We start from the raw sequence: 5,018 nt of genomic DNA, 5'->3' as shown, positions 1-5,018 counted from the left end.
TTAACCTGTTCTTTTTTTTACCATTTTTATTTATTTTTTCCATTTTTTAAAATTTTATTGTTCAAGTACAAGTACAGTTTTCTGCCTTTCCCCCCCTACCTCTCCCCACCATCCCAGCCCTCCCCACATCCCTCCCCTGATTCCACCCCCCCTTGGTTTTGTCCTTGGTTTTGTCCTTTACAGTCATTCCCGAAAATTCTTCACTCTCTCCCCCATTATCCCCTGGCATCTCCCCTCTTGTTACTGTTTGTTTGTGAAACTTAAAGGTAATTTTTTTTCAAACTTTGAAACCCAATTTTTCCTTTGTTATCCATGTAGTATGACTTAAAGAACGTGTTATAACTGAATCAGTGATTTCCCTCACATCCAGTCCCCTACTTGATTAAGCCTCTAAGTCATTTAGAAAATGATGGTTTGCATTAAATCGGTTGGGGAGTGAATGCTTGGTTATTTTGTACTGTACTGAGAAGGGAACCCATGGAGCATGGACTTCTGTGAATTGTTATGGATTCTGTTTCCCCAGTACTGTCTTTTCCCCAAATAACGTACTTTTAACTATTGTTCATTTGTTCAGTTTTCATTCTTTTTCCTACAAGGTAAATGCAATTCTAGTCTCGCAGGTCAGTGTTCCTGCAGTTTGCTTCATTGTGCTTCCCACACATTTCATTTGTTTAATGGATGATGCTTTGTGGCAACCTCTGTCAAGGAAGTCTATTGGTGCCATTTTTTCTTCAATAAGCTCAGAGGATGGTTAGCTTTTTCTTAGCAATAAAATATGTTTTAATTAAGATATGTACATTGTTTTTTTAGATATAATGCTGATGCACAGTAATAATAGACTGTAGTGTAGAGTTCACATGACTTTATATGCATTGGGAAACCAACATATTCCTGTCACTCACTGTATTGCAATATTCCCTGTATTGCTATGGTCTACTACTGAAACCCTAATTTCCTTGAGGTATGCCGGCAGTTACAAACTTAAAAAAACTGAGATTTGACAGAGGTATTTATATTGTGGGTTACAATTACTTAGACAAGATGTATTGCCCATTTGTCCCTAATCTGCACTGTGAGACCAGGGAAAAGATCTTCTGTTAAAGAGACAGATCATTTAGTCCTGTTAAAAGTTGGGCGAATTTAAGTTTTATGTAACAGGCATTTATTCAGTGATCTTCACTTAAATGCTGTGTATAACTAGTTACTGGGTTGTATGTACTTTGGGTCAATTTCTTAGGGTTAAGACTAAAAATAAAAATCTTTTACTGCAACTAAATTTTATGTTTAAATTCCTGTAGTTGTTAAAAACAAAATCCATGCAAATTTTGTTCCTCAAATGCTTAATGAACAAGATATTTAAGAGGTGATTTCCCACTGTCTAAACACTATTTTACAAAGACGTGAAACTGAAACACTATTCACTTTGGCGCCCATGGAATTAGTAGTATCTCTTAGGTCCAGGGAAGTTTTAAACGGTAACATTTCATTTCGCCAAGACTACTGATGGGGAGGGGAGTGTTAAATAGAAGAATGTAGCAAAGATTCTACTTAAGATTGCTGTCCAGCTTCTCTGAACCGCAAATTCACCTGACCTGAGTACTTTCAAAACCTAACCTTAAGAGGGCCCGAGAGCGGAGCTGTTCCCTCTTCAGAGCAAGCGTGCTAAAACCCAAACATGCTCCTGGACCTCTGGCCCGCCTTGCGCGCTGGCCCTTCCCCCGCAGGAAGCCGCGTAGGACTCGTAGGTTCTGTGCCAGAGTTGGGAGCAGAAGCCCTGGAGCAGCCGCCCGCGTGAGCCGCCGTCCCAGCTGGTCTCCTACTTCTGACCCAGGGAAGTCCTTTCCCAGGAACCCCAGAGCGCAGGCTTGTGACTCCGCCTCCTCTGGCACTGGGACCCGTGCTTCCGAGGAGCGTAGCACTTGGCCGCACCCGCGTGTCCGCGTTCAAGTTGGCGGCACAGGGGAGGCCTTGGAAAATCGGTATGGCGAAGCAACAGAGCAGTAAGTGGAATCGCATCTTTGGTATAACATGTGAACAGTGCTTTCTAAAAAGTTCGAATCTTAGTCACTTTGTTCTGACTGATAGTCTAGAGCAGAACCATCCAACACAATGTGAGCCATGTACGTAATTTAAATTTTTCCAGTGGCCACATTAGCAAATGCAAAAGGAAGCAGAGGAAATTAATTTCAATTATATATTTTATTTAATCCAATATGTTTGAAATATTATTGCAATGAGTATACAGATTATTGAGATATTTTACATTCTATTTTTGTACTAAGTCTTAGAATTCTGGCTATATTTTACACATGCATTGCAGCTCAGTTCCAGCTGTTACAGTAAGGTGCACCACTCCATGTGACTCGTGGCTACTGTACTGGACAGCCTAAGCTCTAGATCAGTACCATTGTGTAGTCCACATGGAAAGGTGTAACTGTGAAGTAGAACTAATGGGAGAGAAGGGAAGGGTCATGCAGGTCCTCGGTCAGTGACCCTTGACATTCTAAGTATAAGGGTATGAACCCTGAAAGGGCCTCTGGAGATGGTATTGATTCACTTTTGGATCTTGCTGTTATTCTCCATGGCAGGTTGTTTTTTACCCCCTTTCTATTGCTAAGGGCTTGGTATTTCCTTTAAATGTGATTTCATTTTTGAAAAGCAGAATTGTAAAGTGTTAATAATATGAATGTTACGGAGTCCATTTCATAGATGGGGAAACAAACCTGCAGTAGCTAAGTAACCTGTGTGCAGTGATACCAACAGCAGAAATGGGTCATCATCCCAAGTCCCCAGGAGACAGATAAAATGAGTAAACATACACGTTTATAACCTAATGTCAGAGTAAAGGGTGAGTAGCAACTGGTATTTCAAATAGGATAGTCAGGAATGCCTCCTCAGGGTGACCTTTGTAGGGGACCAAATGGAAGTGTCATGTCATGTACACATTAGGGGAAGGGTGCACCAGGCAAAGGGAACCACAAATGGAGGGCCTAATTCTTGTGATATCAAGGAGCAATAGGAAGGCCAGTGCAGCTAGAGTAGCAGTACCAAGGGGGAATGTAATAGCCTCCATCAGGTTGTACAGGAAGAGCCCATTGTTAAGGATTGGGTTTTCAATATGATCATGTCTGACTTGTACTTTGAAAGGATATCATAAGGCTGCCATCTGGAAACTAAAGGCCAAGGTGTGGTGGTTGGATAGATAGCAAGAGTGGAAGCAGGTAAGCCAGCTAGAAGTTGATTGTAATAGTCCAGCTAAGATGATACTGGCTTGGATCAGGGTTACTGGTAGTTTGACAAAGGCAGTCAGGTCCTGGATATGTTTAGGAGGTAGAGCCAACAGGATTGGTGGAGAGCATGTTTGGAGAGCAGGATCAAGAGTTCTGTGGAGGACTCGTTAAATTGGAGATGCCTCGCTGGCATGGCACCCACCTGCTGTCACATGGGTGTGTATCAGTCCAGAGCTCAGTGACACAGTCTGGACTTAGTGTGGGAGTTGACAGTGTGGAGAAGGTATTTAAAGCTTTGACTGCATTCTGGGGGCATAAGTTGTGAGGAGAGTTAGTGTGCTTGCTTTTTTTCTTGAGTTGCTGGAGAAGTATATAAGTAAATATATTGCTAGCTGCATGGCCATAGTTTGTATTTTCTGTCAATAATCTTTCATGAGCTACATTAAAATGCCTTTATAGATAAAGGTTTGGGATATCAGTTTTGCTATCTAATTTCCCCTTAGGAACTCCATAGTCACTGAAGTAATCTTGATCTGAATATGAGAGGTTATTTAACATGAAAAGCGAAGTTGCAAGTTTCTTGTCACTATCTTGTTCTGTACTCTTGAGACAGTTAATACTGAAAGGGAACACCAGGGGGCACTAGATTCCTTACTTATATAAGACGTTGGCTTGCCCACCTGTTTGAGTTTGTAGCCCTGACTTCTATTAACATTTGTATTAAAGACAAATCTAAAGACAAGGACAGGGTCTATTTTCTCAATACAATGTACACTTATAGGAGTGACCTTTACTCATGTAACATGCCTGAAGTGACTTTAAATTGGTCATTTATATAACCATTTAAAAATGTGAAGAAATGGGTTCTAAATTCTAGATCCCTATTAGTGAGCCTCATATCTGGGAGCTTTTAAAAATACTCAAGATAATTTCTTTATGAATTTTAGGATATTTGAGATACGGCGAAGAAAATGTAAATGGGCTATGGGAAGCTTTACTTAAATACCATTTTCTATTTTATTATCAGGTATTAAGATAAAGTAAAGGTAAATAAATGTACAAAGGCTACATTACACACTTTTGTAGTATATCATTGATAACTTTGTTAAAAGTTTTGGAAACATATTAGTTCAGGTGGCATCTGTCTTAAAGGTGCACATGATTGCAATTCATTTTTGGAACAGAAGTAATTTTACGTTTTGGAAGGGATACTGTCTACATTTATACTCAAGCATTATTAACTGACAAGATTAAAACAGAATCCCTTTAGTCACGGGAAGTGAAACCTGATAATTCATGTGCCCTTAGCTGTTTAATCTTTCCTGTCTTCGGCATCTATGATCTAAGAATCTTTGACCCCAGTGGTCCTTTCCTGTCATCCAGGATTGCTAGTGTCCAGAGTCACGCCACTGCTGGTATCTGTCTATTGCAGTGTTCCAGACATGTGTGGTCGGGGTCAGAAGCTGCAGTCCACATGCCAAACCCTGTAGTCCACTGCTTAGGGTTTTTTTAAATTTTATTTTTCAGTTACATGTGACGTTCAACATTATTTTTATTAGTTTCAGGTGTACAGCATAGTGGTTAGATAATCATGTAATAAAGTGACCTCCCCATTATTTCAAGTACCCACTTTCATCTAGTTAGTTATTACAATATCACTGACTGTATTCTCCATGCTGTACTTTACATCCTGTGACTGTTTTGTAACTGTCAACCTGAACTTCTCACTCCTTTCACCTTTTTCACTCATTCCCCCAATGCCCGCCTCATCTGGCAACTGTCAAAATG

At 40.3% G+C, this 5,018-nt stretch overlaps 1 protein-coding gene across 1 annotated transcript in view; it reads left to right on the top strand.

The window, feature by feature from the left end:
• Positions 1 to 1,860: 1,860 nt before the first annotated feature.
• Positions 1,861 to 5,018, top strand: part of ARSG (arylsulfatase G) — a 97,693-nt gene continuing 94,535 nt past the window's right edge. The window contains exon 1 of the mRNA XM_045836469.1: positions 1,861 to 2,000. The gene's annotated coding sequence lies outside the window, so the exon portion shown is untranslated. The remainder of the gene's footprint in view (positions 2,001 to 5,018) is intronic.

The sequence above is a fragment of the Phyllostomus hastatus genome, unplaced genomic scaffold, assembly GCF_019186645.2.
Source record: "Phyllostomus hastatus isolate PE091 unplaced genomic scaffold, TTU_PhHast_1.1 phas_contig_210, whole genome shotgun sequence".
NCBI classification, from domain to species: Eukaryota; Metazoa; Chordata; class Mammalia; order Chiroptera; family Phyllostomidae; genus Phyllostomus; species Phyllostomus hastatus.
The sequence above is the reverse complement of the archived record's forward strand: the minus strand, read 5'-3'. Positions and strand labels throughout refer to the sequence as shown.